The sequence below is a fragment of the Gadus chalcogrammus genome, chromosome 12, assembly GCF_026213295.1.
Source record: "Gadus chalcogrammus isolate NIFS_2021 chromosome 12, NIFS_Gcha_1.0, whole genome shotgun sequence".
Lineage (NCBI taxonomy): Eukaryota > Metazoa > Chordata > Actinopteri > Gadiformes > Gadidae > Gadus > Gadus chalcogrammus.
Genome location: NC_079423.1, coordinates 1,931,284 through 1,953,354, shown reverse-complemented (window position 1 = coordinate 1,953,354; position 22,071 = coordinate 1,931,284). Strand labels below are relative to the sequence as shown.

General features: G+C 43.2%; 1 pseudogene; it reads left to right on the top strand.

The window, feature by feature from the left end:
* LOC130392847 (VWFA and cache domain-containing protein 1-like) overlaps positions 1-22,071 on the top strand; it is an 82,643-nt pseudogene that overhangs the window by 25,436 nt on the left and 35,136 nt on the right.

Below are 22,071 nucleotides of genomic sequence, written 5' to 3'. Positions count from 1 at the left end.
ATACCAAGGTATTGGATGTATAGAAATAAACCTTGTGAATGGTTTAAAGGATGGCCCGACCCCTGGGATGCATGTCAGGGAAACATGTCTTTGGCAGTCAATTTGAAACGAAACAACTGCCACTAGTATTTTCCTCCAAGTATTCTTAATGTATAACAAAAAGATTGCTGGCCTTGATGGTTGAGCCTGGCAGAAGTAAGTACTCAGTATCTTGGAGCTCCGTCCTCTGTCTCTTTTTTAATGGCACCATGTAGCTGCGCTGGGAGGACAAGCAGCAGAACAAAGCACTTTATAAAAGGGGCCTTAAAACATTGGCCAGACGTGATGTCACAGAAACCTGAGGAGGAGTGTGAGGAAGACCACCCTAGAATAGCTCATCCCGACCCACTCTGTCTCTGTCTTGCCCTGTGTTTGTCACACTTTCACTTGCTCTCTTGGCTTTGATCAACAAAACACTCTGTCCACACGGGCGAAAACAATCTTTTCCCCTTCCTTTTCCTTGGCAGTGTTTAAAGACGGACTCAATGCAAAAGCACATCTAGCTGTAGAAACGCTGAAGAACATATTGAAGGCCTCTGTGTTGCGCTGGTTCTCCACCAAAAAAAGTGGAAGAAAAGGCAGGGTATGCACATCGAGCCTGAGCACTGTATACAAATATACAGTCGAGGATGAGATAGCAGTAGTTAAACCTTGTAGATTAAGCAGAAAATACTATTTAATGTACAGTTTGTGATTACATTTACCATGGGGCTGTATTTAAAGCTACAAAAACAATACAAATCACAAAATACAAATTAGATCTCTAACGTTGCCACTAGGGATGTCCCGATACAACTTTTTCACTTCCGATACGATACCGATATTGTAGCCTTGAGTATTGGCCGATACCGATATCAATACGATACGGTATAGGCACAAATCATAAATATATTTATTCCTTATTTTGTTGTGTGGAATGTTAGAAAAGGCTTGATAAAGTGATGTTACTGTTACTGATGTTGTAGTGATATAACCGAAAACATTAGTCAGCAACAGTAGGTATAGGAAAAACTGACCCATTTATTATTAACCAATTGGTTACATAAATTTTTACCTTCAACATAAGAGTATTACCTCAACAAATCCAATAAAAACAAAATGTTATATTTAAAGTGCAAAATAACCACTGGTTACCAACATCTTTATACAATTGAATAGAATAAATTAAATTTTAAAGTGCAAACAATTCAAGTTCACTTCAGTTAAAGGTTGGGTACGCGATTTGCGAAACGCCAGCAGATTTTGAAAATACACAACTCAAATGGTCCTACCCCCTCTCCTTCAACGCTGACTCTGACTCCACCCATTCCAAGTACCTGGACGCGCAATCATGCACGAGCGCGAACAGAGATGCGCGAGAGCGAGCCAGGCTAGCGTAGGTTTTTGTTTAACAACATGGCACTACATTCAGCTGTAAATTGCACCCAGTACCGCGGGAAGTAGGGGTTTTGAGGGTGCTGCAACACCCCCTGTCCGAGGCCCTGTCTTATCACAGAAAACGATCATTTATAAAAACTCCGGCCAAAGTGGAGATTTCTGAAAACGCCGGTTATGTGTTGTCGTATCAACGGGGAGAAACGGGATTTTAGGTTCTGAAGCGTCACATTATGCACCAGGAAATGCTTAACGTCATGTGAGCGTCCGCTGTACCGTATTGGTCCGAATATAAACACAAACCCCATTGTATTACGACCTATATTTGGAAAAAAGATTTGACGACCAGATCTTGATTTCATGAATAAATAAATTGTATTAATTGAAATAATATACGAAAATAAAAAGGCATAGAATAAAACACTGCATTGCCACTAAACAGTAGTGCAAATAGGCCGTACTGATGTGTACACCAAAGACTTCCTGACACTCCTCTGCCCCGCTGTGTTCGCTCTGGCTGTGGTCGCTCCGAACTGTTTCGGCCCGTGGCAAAGCGAGTCATCCTCGCTGCTGTCCAAGGCATGTTGAGACGCAGCATTTATTTAATGCTCATATGTCCTAGTGCTGAAAAAAGGTTATATGAAAAAGTGTGAGGGTAGCGGTGGTGCGCTAAACTTGTTCTGTGAGCAGCTGGATGTGAACCATGGTGTGAAGGAAGTGAACAAAACGATCGATTTTCAACTGTGCGCGCATGCACTGGTGTAATTGAGCTGCGCTGCTATATATCTTTTTTATCAATGTGACGAGTTGCGAGTCTAGTGCAGGCCGGGTTTTTTTTCTCCAGCACCCCCTGCTGAGAATACGTTCTCGCGGCTATGGTTGCACCAGATGTTATAAACATTAAACGGTCACATAAATCATTACTATTTTTAGAAAATGTATGTTTGTTCCATATAATTGTATTGGAAGTCCTGGTTTATACTAGGGTTGCCGCGGTGTGGACATTTTCACACCGAGTAATACACTCGTCTCAACACCGGTATTACCGAGTATAAACGGTATAAACTTTGAAACTAGGTCAACCGCCACACAAGCATCGGTTTTTAGACCCTTCTCGTCCTGTAGACAATGTAGTGGCGGCTAGGAATAATGTGGCGAGGTTCGAGGTGCTCCATTAAGCGTTTAAACCCGACATTACTCACCACCGACAGGGGCTGGTCATCAAGCACAATAAACTGGGCTATCTTTTCTGTTATGGCCATTGCTTTTTTGCTGTCCCGTGGTAGTTTGTCACGTCTTGCAAAGCTTTCGGCCAGCGTCGGTTGCTGAAGCGAGCCAGAGGCTTGTTGCTTCGCCTTGCTGCTCTCGCGAAAATCCTCATGTTCTTTTTTGTGGTGTTTTTTCAAATGTGCGATGAGGTTGCTTGTATTGAACCTTCCCGGTTCTGTCCCTCCACGGGACACTTGCGCCTGACAAATGTTGCATTTAGCTGCAACGTCTTTGTCCGAGTTTACGGTAAAATACTTCCACACAGCCGACATCACGACACCTTGCTGCAGGCACACACGTTGTCGTTGTTGTGATCACGTGGGCTGTGCATGCTGGATCAGAGACGCTCTTCTTCCGCGGCCGGCACCAACGTTAATTAAGGGGCATTACCACCTACTGTGTTGCAGTGTGATCAAACCAGAGTCACCTATTATAGAAGTCCTGGAGCGGTAAATGGACAGCTTATATCGGAGCGCTTATATCGGAGTTTTTAGATTCAGTCCGATAAAATCCGATATTCACTTTTTTGGCTGATATCGGACTGATTTCCGATATCAATATCGGATCGGGACATCCCTAGTTGCCACCTGGTGGGGGGGGCGTAATCGTTTGCGTATTGGCGTCCACACAAATCCTAACACAAAAACACATAGCCTCTTTTCTCTATTTCACCCTTGGACAGAAAAGTGTGTTTTCGGGCACCGAGAACGCCGGATACGTCTGGACGGTCGGCCAAAATGCACAAGACTTCTATGGTTTCACAACAAAAAAAAAATCTGTGTGAATGGGGCTTTAAATCACAGTATGCTTTGTTTGTGTTCTGCTTTTAAACAATGTTCGTATGGACATCATGCAAATGAGACTAAAATTCAGGATTCCCCTTTTTGTGTATGAAGGCAGTTGTCATTAACTGCTTGAGACTATATTCTTTCATTGTAATCCCTCCTCAAGGTCGTCCTTTACTTACTTTTCGACATTGAAAAGGGGTTTCCCACCATACTGTGACTTGGACTTGTGGTGCCACTTGGCTAACACTAAGTGCTAAGCTAACATTGTTGTTGTGATCTTGTTTGGTAAAATCCCAAGTCTGATGATCCAACAAGTATTAACGCAACCCACCACTAAACATGATGGCCATAAACTAGGTAAGGAGAAGCCACTCAACAATTTCTTAATTTGTTTTGGCACATTAGAAATGGACGCAATGGTCTCATCTCTTGTATTTTAATTCCCACTCTCAGCCCATAAGTATGCAAAAGTTGAGCTTCAAGTGCCGCTCAGCCTACGTTTTATAACACCAGTCTTTAGTTTAGCTTACACAAAATAACAGAGGCACACGAATGGTCATGGCACTGGTGTGTTTAGAGGTAATGAGAAAAGCAATAAGCAGCCCAATGTTAAAAGCACAGCATATTCTAATTATTTCATATTCCCAATTAACCCAAGTCTGCAAGGTTTTGTATTTTTTCTTACTCCTAAAAGATTTTTATCTGAGTAATGTAAATTCTCAGGTATGTGGCTTTGATCTGCCCTTGAAGCGCTTTCAACCGACTCCACTTTAACAACCAGTTGCTATTCCCAGAATGCACCTGGGGGGGGGGGCTAGCACTTCTGCCGCCATGATGCATACTTAACGCTCTTAAATGAGAAACCTTTTTCTTCAAGTCAACAGATAGCTTACTGACTCGCTCAAAACAGCGATGTGGTGCGTCCCTTAGGTTCTGCTTTCAATAAGTTCTGGATCGTTAGTGGGGGGTAGTCGTGCCAGCAGTCCAGTTGAATGACCTCAATTGTTGTAAATTAAAGTCGAATCTGCTTTGTGCCCACACCCAAATGTTGGGCCAATAATCTTGTCCAATATTATGTATACATTTCACTATGTTACACAATATCCATACTCGCATATGTAATGAATTAAAAAAAAAAAAAATCCATATTAAAGATTCAAATTGAGGTGCGCTAAATCTAGGTAGACCCATGTTGTATTTTGTTTAGATAATATTGCCTCATCATATTCAAAACAACAGTCTTAATTGGACAATACTGTTCATCCATATTGTGGATTCACACTTTCTGATCCTAACTAAGAAAAACAAAAATAAGAATCCAGTTATCATGAGCCAGCTTGGTAACACATAGTTTTAATGAGTAAATTATCCTAAAAGATTCTTAGACTATCTAACTACTATCTATCGATCTACTATGTGAGACATACACCAGTTCGCTAGCCAGCAAGTCAGTAAACCAGATAGAAGAAGTGTGTAAGGATAGACCTGCTTCACAGTACCATTTATGCCTATTTCTAACACTTTTTTGTTTTTCACAATTTCATTTCATTTATTTATTTAAAGGACAGTGCACCTGAAACTCTTCTGTAGATGTGCCAGTGCTAACCAGCAGGCTAATTTTCAACTGTAGTCCTTTGGCAAGATATTTAAATTACTATCTTTACTTTGTTCCCAGATAGTTTAAATTATAGGGATGCACCCTAGATCCACCCCAATGAGACTGAACCTCTTCAGACCGCTCAGTGGGCCCCTACGCCTGGGGGGGAGTGAGTTTCGATTCCATGCCATATTGCGCCTAGTGCATAAAGCCCTCGAGCTTAAATGTAGGGGTCTATTCACTTGCTTACTTCCCTTCCTAAATATATGCCACCTCTACTCTGTGCCCGCGTCATTTAGCATTTTACAATATAAAAGTTTCTATGTGCTACTTTTCAGGACTAATCACATCAACGCTAATGTGAATCAACGAGACCTTGCTATGTGGCGGCAAGGCCTGTATTCACAACATCCACCATCCATATGGTGTGCTTTTAAAAACACATTGTAGTATGTGCAACTTCAATTTCCTCTGGGTTTGTTTCACTGGGAAGAACCTACCATGGGCTTAGGTCGTGTCTGTTTCAGACTCTTTAGCATCTGGGTCAGAGTTTAAAATCTGCGAAAAATGGTTTGTTTTTCTCCTGCTTTGATTTAAATCCCAAATTTGTCAATGTTTTTTCTCCATCAACAGCTTAGTTTTATCTTCCTCCATTAGCTGTTATTCCACCAGTCTGTACTTCAAACCCTCCAGGTCCCATCTCTGTCCAACCCACCCCCTAAAAAATAAGCACATGTGGTAAGCATTATATCATGTCTGGTGGAGAAGGAGAGAAAACATCCCGGGGTGCATTTCTGATTCTGTTTGGAAAAAAATTGTTTTGTTATTTTAGAACGACAGCACCCTCTCTATTTCTCATGGGGCCCCTTTCTGTGCGTGTGTGTGTGTATGATGGGCTAAAGGGAAGGGACAGAATGAAAGAGTGCCCAGTCAGTGTTCACCAAAGTGTACCCACCCAACACCACCTCCATGGCGTGCTTGGTTGCTTGCATATTGTGTCATATGATCTGCTTTTACGGCCTGTATTAGAGTGGGCTATTTGAGACTGATACACTGGAGCAAAAACAATACGGTTTGAGTCTTCTGGGATGTGTCGGTCTGCTGTGACCTGCTCTACATTTCTAGAAACTGTTGCGAAATACACTGAGAATTTTCTGTTTCTGGGCTCCTTGAGTGTTTGCATAAGAACTGAGTGGTTTCAGATTCTGACCTATTTGGACATGGTCATTCTTTGCCATCTACTTTGGCCCCATCCCAAAAGTCAAGTGTGATCATTATGTCTGTCAAAGGCTTGGCGGGGGCACGCTAACAAGGCAGTTCTTTATTTGGTGATCCTGATGCAGTTTGGATCACACGAAAATAAGAAATGCCACCACCTCCGAGACAGGGAAACAAAAGTCTAACCTGTTGTTGTATGGTTGCCATTTTAAGTATTTCCACATGGAAAAGCAATTAAATGTAGTCAGTGCTATAGAGGCCCATTTGTTTTATGTACAAGGGGCCTTGAAAATGGGTTGACATTGTGTAGACTCTCCCAATGCCTTAAAAGTAGCAACAAGCTAAAACTGCCATTTTCTTTTTTGCTGTTTGACCTTTATTAAATAAATTAAAATGCATTAGTTGGATAATCACCATCATTCTTAATCAATTTGACCAGTGATCTTAGTTGCACAGAAACCCCCTGGTTTAGAATTTTCTTATCAATTTGAAGCCTTGGACGGATTTGACCATGAATCATTCTGAACCGGTCAAGCAATTTTCACTGTCACCAAAAGTGTTCCACAACTCCTGTTATGTATTGAACTAGTCTTGCTAATGTTAAAAAGAAATATCATCATGGCGTAATGGTGTAAAGATTGACATAAGAAGAAGAAATGCATCCAGGCACAAAGGAACGAACACACGCACACGTACACACTCTGCCGGGTATTGAGTCGGTTTGTCTGCCAGTTAAATGTGAATCCAATTAAATTGGCCCTCAGGAGCTCCTTAAATGAGGCAGAGACCCGCTTGCGGATACAGACCCACTCACTTAATTAGCCAGCGATGCACTTGCATGAATGCAACAGAGACTATCCCAATAAGATTAGCTTTTTCTTTCTAGCAGGTTGATCTTGTGCCGTTCTGGTCCAGTCAGCCCAAAGAAACCACAATGCTGTGTTTATTTGTTTCAGATAGAATATAAAAGAAAAATATGAAAAATACATTACCTTTACAGCAGTCACAGCTGTAAAGTTAACCTCAGAGGCCATTTGTAATGCCGGAATAGTTTTTGAAAAGGGCATGGAATTAATTTAAGGGTTAAAAAGAATTTCCTCACTTTTACTGAAGACAAACCTTTTGAACAATTCCCTTATGTACTCTCCCTTTCCTTCTACCTAGCCTATTCACTGCTTAGCTCTCGCTCTCGCTCTCTCGCTCTCCCCCCCTCCCCCCCACCCCCTCTGGCAAAAATCTGGTCTGACACTGCTTTGTGTCGTCAGAAAAACATGGGTAATGGGTTTAGTTGACACAGCAGTCTTTGCAACACACACATAATTACACACAGTTACATACACACGCAACACACAAGAGAGGCAACAAGTTGCCCAACTACACCTCCTTTTTGGGGCAGGAGCCAGGAGGAACGATGTTGCCAGAGGCAAAAATGGATCCTTGAGCATGAAATGATGCACTGATGGTAGGGATGGGTCAGAATATTTGATTATTCGTTCCCGAGGGTCAAAACCAATTTAAAAAATTTGGACCGTTAACATTTTTTCCCGTTCAAATATAAAGTATTTCACAAGCCATAACTTTGTTTCCCTGGTAACGCCTGAGGGTTTGACTAATACCTGGAACAAGGCCTAAAAAAGATTTCGGTCGGTTCCGGTTACCGACCGACCCTGTCAATTTATGTGCGACCCAAATTATTTTATGAGCTTTAAAAAAGGGTTAGGGTTAGTTTTTGTACAGCACCTCTTCATTCTGTACAAGGATGAGCGAATTTACTCGTTTTTAAATGAAAACAGCCTACCTATCATTCGCTGCCGCTGGAAAAAATAAAATAAGAAAATAAAATAAATTCCCTACCTACCCATGACCTCAACTGACAACCAACAGGAACCAAACTTTTTTTTTTTTCTAGGCCCAATCATTACCTTCCCGTGAGGTTCTTGTGCAACGGAAACGTTGTTCACTCCTCCAGTAAATAGGACAGACCTTAGCTACGACTTGGCAACAGGAGGTATTCTAATCCGCTCAGCTATGAGCCAGAGAGCTAACGTTATGCATTGTACATATTTATAATTCGACTTCGTCCCAGCCTTTATACAACAGATATATATACTATATAATACAACCACGTTGTCTGATTACAGTTTAATTCATTTTTCACAATTTACCATTTCTCGATTTGAAGACCGAATCACTGCGCCATTCGTTTCAATGGGATTCGTGGAGGTCTATACTTTCAACTTAAAGTGTACATCCCTTAATCATCACCATGGCTGCCTTTGTGATTGTCGGCACACATGGAATAATCGATTATTCGTTCATACCACCCACTGATTATTCGACCATGAAAGAGTTATTCACATCCCTAACTGATGGTAGGAGGACAGAGATGGTGTCTCTGTAGCCCTGGCATTATACTCCCCCTTCATTCGTAATTTAGATCGATCGCTCTACCACCTTCTCTCCGTCACATATGCGCATTTTTGTTCTGAATCACGCATGGCCACAACCCATGCACACTTTTATGGATAATGATGCATGATATGCTATAGGCTTGTAAGCTATCTCTACGCACAGATATATACCGGCTTCTACATACATATTCTCCACTCTTTAGCATCTTTGCCAACCCCCTCTCTTGCCCAAAGGCCCTTTGTTCACAAATAAACATGGCCAGCCACTGCTCAGCTGTGTGTGTGTGTGTGTGTGTGTGTGTGTGTGTGTGTGTGTGTGTGTGTGTGTGTGTGTGTGTGTGTGTGTGTGTGTGTGTGTGTGTGTGTGTGTGTGTGTGTGTGTGTGTGTGTGTGTGTGTGTGTGTGTGTGTGCGTGCGTGCGTGCACCCCTTGCCTTCACTCCCACATGTGTTATGTATGCACATGCTCTCCATTTGGGTCCCAAAATCACCATGGCTCACAGGGCTTCCCGGGTCTTTGAAGATGGTTGAATTGGTAATAGGCTTATTTTCTCTTCTCTCCAACCGCTGGCTGCATACCCCTCAACCTTATCTACTTTCTCTTTCCAGCCTCTTCCTTCAGTCGCTCTCTTTCTAATTTGTCCTTTCCGATTCCCTCCTCCCATTTTTGTTCCCCTTTATCACCTCTAGACACCCTAGATAGCAGGCATTGCCATAAACACGCATACGCACAGGGCTTAACCATGCTCTCCAATGAGCTGGACTCAAGAGACCAGAAGAGTGGGGTTAATTTGCAGTTAATTTGCGACCATGTTACGATATCACTCAACTGTTTTGTTTGGTTTTAAGGATTCCTTGTGTACGTAGCAGGATTCCTTGTGTTTTTCTTTATTTCTAAAAGGATTATTTTCTAAAACTTTACATCGTATTTAAAGTTTCTTTCTCCAATATACTTGTAAAGCTGGAGCTGGAATTTCCATTTGTTTCCGTACAAATAGTCAACTATCTGTTCATCAAACTGTATTGATTAGATGACTTTGTGTCCATTGCTTTACCAAACTGGTGCGTCAAAGTGAAAGCCTTGTTCAATTATCCCCTGTTGAAATCTCAGTAGATTTACTGTCAACACACACCCATGTAAGCACTGAAGTAAATGTTAGCTAAGGTAAAAGCCATGATGCAGACCATTAACAGCTGCAACGATTCAACCTCACAACGAATTGAAAGGAAACAACCCCCGGCATTGGTTCTTATCAGCAACACGGCGAGAGGATATTTAGCAGGCGGTCGACCATTCCTGTGAACCACTCATCTGTTTTAGGATTAACCCTGAGGTGCACAGATTTAATAACCGGCCTAATGGTTGGAAAGCCCGGTGCCCTACAACACGAGGGCTCTGTCTGCATTCCTTCAAGCTCTGTGTACACAGCTGCCCTTTCGGCTGAGGCTCACATGTCTTTTGTAACGTCAAACAATATGGTTGTTAGTGCTTTATTAATCTGGGGTCCAGTGGTCCTTCTAGGCTATAGCAGAACTTCTGGGGGGGGGAGAATATGCATGGCCGGGAAACCAGTAGCGGCAAGGGGCGGAGTTATGCCTTGTTTCCTGTTTCGTTACAGAAGATTAATGAATTTGCATGAGTGGAAGAATAGGGTATTTTATTTAGAGATTGTCTACAATGGCCAGTGTACAGGGTGTTGAAACCTTACAGGGTGTTTGAAACCTTACAGCCAGTGAAGTTGGTTTAAGAGTTCTTGCAGAGTTTGTGTTTGTTGTGAATAGGGAATTACACTCGCACAGATCCCTGCCTCCAGCAACATGAATGGGCAAAACAAATGTAGGTAATAAAAGTGAAGTGACAGTTGAGATTTGAGCTCATCTGTCCCCAGACTTTAGATATAAGTCTCATTGTGAGGCATAATGCGATATCAATATCGATCGTAGAATGATGATCTGTTTCAGTAAAGTTCATAGTCTAAATTTCTTAGTCTATTTATTTACCACATGAGTAATCACAATGCTGACCTATACATAATATGGTTGTAGGATGTATAATATGAAATACATCGCCATTAAATGATGTATTCATTTTAAGATCTATCTAGTTGAAATCCACTTAATTTTAGAGTCTTCACTCATGCACGACTACACAAAGCAAAAACTTGTACATTTAGAACTGTAAATATTGGGATTACAGCCATGTTTTGAAAAACATTAGTAACACCAGTAACCCATCAGGGATTGGGGGACATGGGTCGTCATCTGCTTCCTGTTAAGAAGGGTGGCACACGGTGGCCCAGGCCTCTCGGGTTTCCCAGCCAGGCATTCCTCCTCCTCCTCCCCGGAGCTGTGAAAACCTCAGAACATTTCCAAAAACAAACACCCGACAAGCACCAGGGAGTGTGTCTGTGTTGTGGGGGAGGTTCTAGACCACAGGTAATCAGGTGTGGGACTTATCTTCATCCGTGTCAAATCACGTCTTCCCTGTATTTGGTCCAAGGTTCAATTCAACGTAACTTCATTTTTTTGGATCCATTCCACCATGTTTTAGTTTTGATACATTCATACTAATTTCTTCTCCTCTCTTGTGCGATGTGTTGTGAGAATGAGCCCGGTGCTCCACGTTTAGTCACACTTTTGTTGTTTTTTTGAGTCTACAAACCGCAGATCCTTAGAAGAATAGTATCTGCTATGCGTAAAGTAAATTTGTTTTGATTATGATTTGAATCCTAAAGCAGGATGTACAGTCACGGTGATGCACCAGTTTGAGTCTAGAGGACAGGCTATGGCTGGGCCATGGTTTTTAATCACTCTGTTTGGCCTTGAAGTTGGCGTGGACTTCAAGGTCGCCCTCTCCTCTCGCGGAACATCAAAATCTTTTGGACGCGCAACAGCAAACAAATCATTATATGAACCCGCATATTTGGGCTGTGATGATGTCATTATTGGTCAACACTGGCTCACGCAGGTCACCCACGGTGACCCACGGCAATTCAAATTTGGGTTTAACAAACTCGGTGGAAGAGGTTTTTAAACATATTTTTAACTTGTTTTTTAAATTTTTTAATTGATTCATATTTTTTAATTTTTAACATGACGTTCTGTAGGTTGGCTTGATGAAGTGCATTGTGGGTACAGTTCACTTCACTGTTTTGGTATATGTCACCGGGAGGGACGTGGAACAGTGAGTAGTCATGGCGCTCAGTCCTCTTACGGTAATGGGTAGGCACTGGCAGCATGTAGCGACACACCTTTTGTGTTATACTACAGTGTATGTGTGCACTTGCTTCGTGTTTTCTCAGGGCACATTCCTTTTTTTAAGGGCACATTCTGGGGTGTGTTGAAGTTGAGGTCACACCAGTGCTCAACTGGCTTTAAATACGATTGTGTGTTTAAAATACGATTTTAAACACACTTTAAATCTACCAGTGAATTGCAGCATCCCACTACCATTTTGTGTACGAAACCAGACAGTAATGTATGGACTTGTCTGCTGTAAGGTTGATCTGAGAAGGGACTATGGTATAAATTGTAGTCATAACTGCTGAGTTCATAGCCTCGGTAAAAAACCTTAATCCTAGGTGACTTCTACGGACTAGTACTGTTCATGGAATTATTCCGCTGTTGATGATGAACTCTAAAGACGCGATTCAAATGTATAGGAACTTAAATTAATGTATTCAACAAAAGCTCGCTTATGAGCCGTGAATTAGGATAACCTGGATGGAAAGAATCTACAATATATATTTTAAGTCACTGCTGATGTATTCAATGAACACTTTAAGCTAACTGTGAGTTTCTATCTGTTCTTTTCTACAGAGGATTTTCAGCTCCTTTGTGTACACCGAGAAGACATCAAATGGAGAGACAGAAGTGCAGCAGGTGAGTTTGAATTTGCGTGTGTGTGTGTGTGTGTGTGTGTGTGTGTGTGTGTGTGTGTGTGTGTGTGTGTGTGTGTGTGTGTGTGTGTGTGTGTGTGTGTGTGTGTGTGTGTGTGTGTGTGTGTGTGTGTGTGTGTGTGTGTCCTAATGTAGTTGTCATGTGAGTTGCAATTGACCCAGAACACCTATACTCGGCGCATCCATCTACAGAAAAAAGGAGGTTTATTGCACTTCTACAACTGCTGTCTCGTTGGCTTTGAAGCTTTCAGTTAGTTTTTTCTGATCTTCTGTATATCTGGCCTTCACTGTCTCTCTTTCATGTAGCAGAGGCAGCAGCAGGGAAGATTGGAAGTATTTTTATTCTTGTGTGACTGGTGCGGAGAGAGATTATTTCTAATTTGAAACAGTCAGAGATGTTAGAATATCAATAAGAATACGTTGGTCAGTAAACAGATTTTAAATGACCTAGACCATAAACGTTTTATGAATCTTTGGTTTTGTGTGTGTGTTTGTGTGTGGAAGTTGATAGGTTGGTATTTTGGTGTACAGCCACCAGCAAGAACAGGCAAGTCGGGTTTTCTATGTCTGTGTATGTGTGTGTGCCCATATCTCAGTTTCTATGTTTGTCATATTTTGCCCTGCATCTATTTGCAATCTAGTTCCAGCTGTAAAGCCCCAGCAGTGATTTATTGGTCAGCGGTTATTGGGCTCAGCCACAACTGACACATCCACCAGCCATCACCCCAAACTCCCCATCCACCTCTACCTCCACCCCTAGACCAACCGCCACATCAAGCCTCAAATGTCCCTACAACAAAGATTTGCACACGGTTGCTCATGCATTACTAAAACACTTCATCACCTAGCCTGCGGCAACAACAGAGAGCGTTAGGTTTGATAATAAATCCAAATCCAATTTTCCACTCCGTGGAGAAAAACGAATAAAAAGCCATGCAACATTTACTTGTTTCAGTAGAAAGAGGCGTTACAGGTCTACCACTGATCATGTGGCCATAGTCTCCGTCCGGACGTTAAGGGTGCACTCACACCTAACCGTGCTCAAATGGCCCCATTGTTCTCTGGTCTGCACTCACACTAGGCCATCTGGCCGTGGCCGTTGGCCGTCGCAACTGTGGCCTGGCCACGGTAGGCTCTTGTACATATGTCATCACGTCGTAACCCGTCATCACCAAGCGTCCGCTGCATGGACCATAATAAAGTCTGCCGCCAGTCAGAGTTTTAACAACAATGGACAACAACACAGAGAACACACCAACAGTTGAACCGCTTGACACGATGTTTACCGTTTAATGGGAAAGAAGGCTCATCGCCTTTATTATGTCCGTGGTCGTCGCATTGACTATACGTCATCCAGCTCAGGTTGCGTAGCCGTGCGTGTGTCGGCTCATTAGCATCTGTACCGTAGCGGCCCGTACCGTAGCAGCACACCTCTCCCAAGTGGCCAAATTGGCTTGGCCTGGTCAGACTGGCCACACTCACACTGGCAGATTTGAGCACGGTTAGGTGTGAAAACGGCCACGGCCAGATGGCCTAGTGTGAGTGCACCCTAAGTCTCTCGTATCCAACGTTGACTTCTCTGCCCAATTAACTGTATCCCACTTCCCAAAGCCATCGAAGAGGCTGGCAACAGTAAAAGAAAGCCGTGCTGGCCTGCTTAGCTAGCGTTGTCTAATCTGTGTCTGCTGTAAGGGATCTCCAGTGCCCCCCGCCCCCACTGTCTTTCCGGGTTGTAATTTTCCTTCCACCATGTTTGTTCCTTCACCTCTTTCTAGATTAGATATATATACTGTATGCCTTTCTTTTTTGCTTTCCTCAGTCTCATGCCCATTATCCTCACTCCCTACAGAATGGATTTGTTTGCTTTGAACTGCCTCCGCAAGTGGGATATGTGACCGGTGACCAGCCTGACCATCCTTCCAAACATCTTTTGGTCCTAGCTTTTTCATGCAGTTTCTGTCTACTCCAACAATGCTCCAGTCATGAGTGGCTTGCTCTTTGCTGGATTCTTTGTGGGCTTGGAGAACAACTTACTGGCTGTCTTATCCACAATCGGGGAGCTGGGCTTGTTTGAGGAGCCTACTCAGACACAGATTAGATAGCGATCTGATGGGAACGAGAAGGAAGCAACCTTACGGTCATGCAGGCTGCGTTAAGTGTCTCTGCTAGAGATGCATTCCTTTGTGATACTCAAACACCACAAATGTTATGTTTTGGGTTCTCCCTATGTTTCTCCCTCGACAACATGTTACATAACTCAGGCCATGCGGCTTATAAAAAAGAATGAGGAAATGTAACTATTGAAATATCCCCATCACATATGAATGATTCAAAGCAGGATCTTTACCCCACTGTTTAACTGGTGAATATTGGACTATTTTAATGTATTTTGAATACTATTTGAATGTAATAAGACAAATATACTTTTTGAACCCCAGTGGGAAACAAGGACAGCCATCCTACTGAAAATCTACATGGGGGCTCCATCAAAGTCTAGTCGCCATCTTCAGAGTACACACACACACACACACACACACACACACACACACACACACACACACACACACACACACACACACACACACACACACACACACACACACACACACACACACACACACACACACACACACACACACAGTGGGCCTCTCTTTGAATGTGGTCTGCAGTTGGCAAGCTGCTCGGAGGCCTTCCTCTGCACTCCAACACACAAGACACCAGGAGACACCCGCTTTAAATTAGTTCCCCAGCCCTGGTTGGCTAGAGCCAGAGGCCTTGTGGCTGTAGCCAGCATGCCTGCCTGGGCCATGGGAGTCATGTGGGTGCGAGAGAGGGAAGGAGAGTGCCCTGTCCTTAGAAGAGTGAGGTTAATTTGTGGAGAGAGGGTTGCAATAGTTGGCTCTGGCTTTGGCTGTGCCCTGGCAGTCTCTGTAACCTTAGCTGCAACTGGCTTCTCTTGAGCCAATCTGGCAACCATTTTGGCACTGTGAACCTGCATACTTTATTTTTTTTCGTTCTTGCACGGTGCATCTGGCAGTGACTTCTTAGCTAAACACTGGCCCGATTTCCTTCGTCATAGTGTGTGTGTGTGTGTGTGTGTGTGTGTGTGTGTGTGTGTGTGTGTGTGTGTGTGTGTGTGTGTGTGTGTGTGTGTGTGTGTGTGTGTGTGTGTGTGTGTGTGTGTGTGTGTGTGTCCTTTAATTTTACAACATGAATATGCTAGTTAGCCTAAGGTGTGTGTGTGTGTGTGTGTGTGTGGGGATTCATGTTTTTTGTGTGTGCAGTAATAATAATTCTGGGCTATGCCTCGGGACCCTATTAAAACCTAATAGAAATAGCGTCTGGCATATTAGTTCTACAGGGCCAGGCTGTCAGCAGGTCGTGCTGCATTTCCCTTGTCCTGGTCTATTGAAGCACCCCACTTTCACAGGCAGCCGTAATTGTAGGACGTGAACAATGGGGGTCCAGTAACTCCAAAATAAGCCCTCCCATACTAACCTCTTTCACTACGCTATTAAGAGCAAGACTAAGTGGTGCAATATCAGACACACCGTAGATTATATCGGTGTTCGGACCATTCTGTGTTTACGTTTACGTTTACTCATTAGAAAGCGAAAGCCTCACAGATGTTTGGAGCTGTGGGTTTGTTTCCTCCCCAGACAGTTTAATAGTAATTGATACATTCACGCCATTGCATGGAATAGAGGGCTACGAAATGGTCCAACCGGTTCTTCAACATGGTGTGTGTGTGTGTGTGTGTGTGTGTGTGTGTGTGTATGTACGTATGCCTTAGCCAGATTGCCAAGCCTAATCTTGGCATTTCAACAGGGTCATAATGTTAGCATGAGTTTTTCTGAAAGGTTACACCAATGAAGTGGATTAAGTAGAACATGGTACTGTTTTCGTTTGTGTGTTTACACAGGTCAAAGGTTAGCGATAGGATTTAGATTGTACTTGTGCATTGGTAAATGATATGCAGATGCAACAAGGAAATACAAAATGTTCAATCATTTGTTCTGAGAATATAAAGCAGAGGAAGTAGAACAGATATGTCCAGCTGTTATCTTGGATGGAGTTATATTTCCACAGCTGTCCACCAGACGATGTAAAATCAATCTATTCAGGCTGTATGGAAGTGGATTTTTTTGTTTAGCTGGTATGCTATCCTTGGTCAAGGAAGACGATTGTCTTGTGTTTTGTGGCTCCATCTCCCTGGATACAGAGGGCTGCAGCAGGAACCGGTTGAAGCGACCCCGCTGGTGCGCCAGCTTTGATGTTCCCCAGGGGGGCTTCACTGCACTGGTTATTAGTCACCCTCCCCCTTTCCTCGTCTCAAAGGCCTGGGACCGCGCGCACGCGTGTGTGTGTGTGTACAACTTCAAACAAGGCCTCCCAAGAGAGGGCATTGAGACAGGGTTAGATAGAGCGATAGGAAGAGAGACCAGGAGAATGTAAGTGTATTTTTACCAAAGGCCTGGGCAGGGCCCCCCCCCAAGTGAACCCTGATTAAACCAGCTCCAGTGTCTTCCACGTTTTTTTCTCATCCCTGCTCCCCTTCCATTTTTAAATACAAATACATCAGACACCCTAAACAATCCACAGTAATGTGCTTTATATATCTGCCAAAACCGATCCCCATGCACATTGTCAAAACCACCACATACTAAATATGGTCAAAAAAGATCTTTCAACTTTTACTTATGCCAATGCCAAACAAAGAATAACTATTTCGATTCTTGAAAGCAGCTTATTATTCTCCCAATTATTCTCTTCATGCTGTGTGTTTGCTTTGTTTTTCATTCATAGTAGTTTGGGCAGGGCATCCAGAGTCTCAGTTAACAGTCTGTTGACTATCACCAGCCACCTTACTAGTTATAGTAAGTCATAGATAATTAAAAAAAAGACAGTTGAATGTGTTTCCAGACATCAGTGTAGAGCCATTTTGTCACTGAGCGTGTCTGTCTAGCATGTGTGTGACGGATGCAGACAAACGGGGCAGCATTTCAGATGTGTGCATCTCCTGTGTTTGCAGCTCGCCAAGAAGATCCGGGAGAAATTCAACCGCTACTTGGACGTAGTGAACAGGAACAAGCAGGTGGTGGAGGCGTCGTACACGGCCCACCTCACCTCCCCGCTCACCGCCATCCAGGATTGCTGCTCCATCCCAGCCTCCATGATGGAGTAAGTCTGTCTGTCTATTGCTGCCTACAAGCTATGTTGTAAACATCTCCTTTACTCTTGGACACACACACACACACACACACACACACACACACACACACACACACACACACACACACACACACACACACACACACACACACACACACACACACACACACACACACACACAACATTAAATCGTTTATATTATCTTTTAAATAAATTGGTTGTTCCATTAGCACAGCTGCCAAACAATTCCCCATGATTGTCGCGTTATTTGAAGAAAGTAGTCCAATCCGGGTCGCTTTTAACTCACTTTATTTGTTTAAGTATTTCGGTATGGTAACTATGAAGCAAAAGGGAGGGAATTGTATCTAACACATGTGGAGAGAAATACTGAAGAGCTACTTCGCCCCGGGGCTTAGGCTCTCTGCGCGTCCGCCTATGTCTGACCTCAATCTGAACCCCGCGCTGGTTAGTATCAAGTGGGCGTGGCCTATGTGAAGTAGGCGTGGCCTGTATGACGTATTGGCTCCGCCCTCCTCACCTGTCTAAAGGTGCTGCCATCTGTGGCTGGAGTAGTTATTGCAGCTTATGTGTTCGATCCTGCTTCCTAGTGGCTATGTGAGGGTAATGCAGCTTGTGTGTTCGATCCTGCTTCCTAGTTGCTATTTGGGGGCAGCTTATGTGCTTAAAACACGTAACATATAAAATACAATTTAAATAATACAGTTTTGAGAATAAGCTAGCCGCGTGCGACATCTTCGACTACACCCACCTAGAGACCCACGTGTAGACCTCCCACCAGAACCTCTTCCACATAACCCCCCTCCAAGACGCGCTACGGTGTCTTGCCATTGGGTCGCCCCCAGCAGGAGACTAAACATCTGTGAAATGTGGGTGGTATGGTGCCAGAATAAACCCTCCTTGGCACGAGGGAGGGAGGATGGGAGGGAGAGAGACTTTAAATCATAATCTACACAGCAGCAGCTGTACCCCCACCCCACCACCACCACCCCCAGCCCTGACTCAGTCCCTCCTCTTATCTCCAGCACTGCTTTGATGTTACTTTCAGTTCTGTGACTTTGGTGACGGCTGCATTCGTTCATTCATTATTATTTTATTTTTTCCTGAAGTGTTCACAGGTTACAAGGTCAGATTGTCACACGCATGTGCACAGATTAGCACAGGGCCACAGCTGTTAAACTGATGCATTATGTGAACATAGATCCGAACACACACACGCACACGACACGACACAAGATTTGATGGTCTTTTCTATTCAATCAACGAGTGTCACGTCCGGAGTAGTATAAAACACCCACATACAAACGGAGTGGGTCTGTGGTTACAGAGAGGACAAAGGAGGGAAGATGAAGCTTGATCAGATGGTTCTGATTCGAACCCTTTTCCCAATCTGCATATCATCTTAGCTGGTTTGAGAAGATATTAGAGGCATTCTAAAAAACAATTTGACCTCCTATTCTCCAGGCCCTGTCCATCAGCAGGAAAAGGGTAGGAAAAAGTTCCCAGCTTATGTTCAAATTGATCAAGCAAATGTTGCATCCGACACCTTAATTACTAATTAGCGTGTTCATATGATCCAATCTCTGCTCTGGAGTGCTTTGTTGATACAAAGTCTCACAGGAATTTATATACCATCTATTTATGACCCCCCACCCTAACCCCAGCCTTCCCAAAAAGTGGTTTATCCCTCCTTCTGGGGATGGTTAGTATTTCAATGACTGGCATACATGGTAATAGTATTACAAGGGGCAAATGCGCACCTCAAAAAGACCCAGTCTCACTTTCAGGTGGCAATACATGACCCTACTGTACAGAGAGCATCTGTGCGCCTGTGTTTGCATGCGTGGTGCTTGGGTGGCACACATCCAGACAGATCCAGACTGTGCTGTACGGGAGGCGCACTCATCAGCAACTTCTCTGGGGGTCCCTGGCTGATCATCCAGTGTGTGGTGGGGGGGTTGGGTAGGTAGGCTGGAGGGGTCAAGTGGTTCACGGAAGATCAGTTAGTTCACAACCCGCTGCTGGTACGCTTTAATCACATGACCTCTTACATCTTACACTCTCATGTAAGATGTCTATGTGTTAATGTTAAGGGGTGGGGGGGGATCTTCAGTCTAGCCACAAGTGTGTGTGCGTGGCTGGGCCAGACGCCAGTTACTGAGTCGTGGAGAAGCGGGACGGGGGCTGTCAGCGGAGTGTCTAGTTTTATACTGGGTGTCTGGCAGGGTGGGTAATGAACACGGAGCAGGGCCTTTACCAAGGGCCGAGATTTGAACGTGTCATCAACGGTGATCAACAGAGCACTCATTTCCGTCGCTCATGCTAACGTGCACATTGTGTTCCGACCATTAAAAACGTCACCGCTGATTGATAGTCCAGTGAAGTGATTGCACGCATTCTGGTAATGGGAGGGCAGGTAAGCCCTATGCCTACACGCTAAGTGCAAGAAAACTCAAGTTGTTTTGATGTTTATAATTTTGGGAATCATATATTCAAGTGAATTAAATTTGTGATCTTGATCTTTATCCAAGATTAACGCCAAGTTGTTATCTGTTAGCATTAGCTTCGGTAGCGTTTTCTGAGACTGTTACTCCGTTACTTGGTGACATATTTTAAATTACGTGAAATGTAAAACCGTATGGAAAAACCCTGAAACAACTAGATATCTGCTCAGACATATTAGACTCCTCTCTGCATTTTACAGTGCGCTCAGTGTGCTGACACTGAATCAGCTCTCAGAACATGCCGTCGCAGCTATTTTCAGCATTTCAGCCATCACAAAGTATGTCCATCTTTTTGAGTGACATCAACATAGTAAACTGTGATAGTAAACATTGTGGCATAGTTTCTACTTCTGAGTCACTACTTCTATTTGACAAGGTTAGCTATGCTAGCTATTTGGTAGCATGCTGCAATGGGTGAAGGCAGGCTAGTTCTGGTATGTGGCTATTCCACAGTCGTAGAGGTCATTGAGTTATTTTAGTGCTGTTTATGGGAGCAGCTCAGTTTAATTCTATATGCTAGTCTTGTCCATTGAATATATAGGAGCCTAACAGATTTAAATGTGGTTGCTGTTTTGTTCAGTGAGGTTTAGCACTCAAGGCAGTTTCTTGAAAACGACGGTGCGCTAGCACCAACTTTAACCAACTCAGACTCCCAGTCTTCTACTACTACACACTCAGAGGGGCTAAAACAACAAATTGTTTTGCTCTTGAAAGCCTTGCTTGCCCACTAGCAAGCCCCTGCTATGTAATTGTACCCTCTGGGCTTACTAAAAAGTCTTAAAATGGCTTCCACTGCCACTATACATGTCTTAGCCAAATACTGTCCACCATTGAAAGTGTCAGCTCAGTCATGGGTGACATACAAAAAATAACATTGAAACATAACAACAAACATGAGGTAGACCTGCCTTTTTCTTTTGTGGGTTTTCACAGGTATTTCATTATGTCTATCCATTCCAGTATAATTTGACCATGAACAGAAAAGCAATATTTGCAAGCATCATTAATCAGATCTTTTGTGAAAAAACCCCCGTATCCGTCAAGGTAGTGGATTGGGTTTATCCGTCTAATTACTGCAAGGAGAGCTTGCGCCGTCTCTGGACAAGTATGCTAATCATGACATGGGTTCCTACTTTACATTATTCATATGCATATTCAACAGATGCATTATTTAAATACCCTTGTAGTGGGAGAGAAAGCGATATCGGGTTACATTTATAGTGTGTGTTTGTTTGTGTTTGTGTCTGTGCGTGTGTGTGTTGGGGCCTATCTTTCACGTCGTCTCATTTTTCTTACCCTCATTACAAATCAAAATTTATGCTGAAGGGTGCTCTACCTTTCCCTCCTCTCCTTTTATTCACTCTTGCTCCCTGGCTCTTGCTCTGGATCTCACTCTCTTTTGTGCTTGCTTGTCACTGGCTCGCTCTCTAAAAATTCTAAGATGCTTTTTTGGCATTGAAGTAAAATAACCTACAACATAATATCCAAAATAATAATAATGATAGTAATTTATCAATAGTAATAATTTAATAAACATTACAAAAATATCATTTTCTAAAATACTCTATAATACAAATGTAAATGTGTGTATATAGTGAACAGTGATAATATAACATAACTAATATAAATAAATAGGGTTGAGTTAATTAAACCATTCCATGGGACGGGGCCGTACTGATTTGTATCTCTCTCTCTCTCTCTCTCTCTCTCTCTCTCTCTCGCTCTCTCTCTCTCTCTCTCTCTCTGGTTCTCTCTCTCTCTCTCTCTGGTTCTCTCTCTCTCT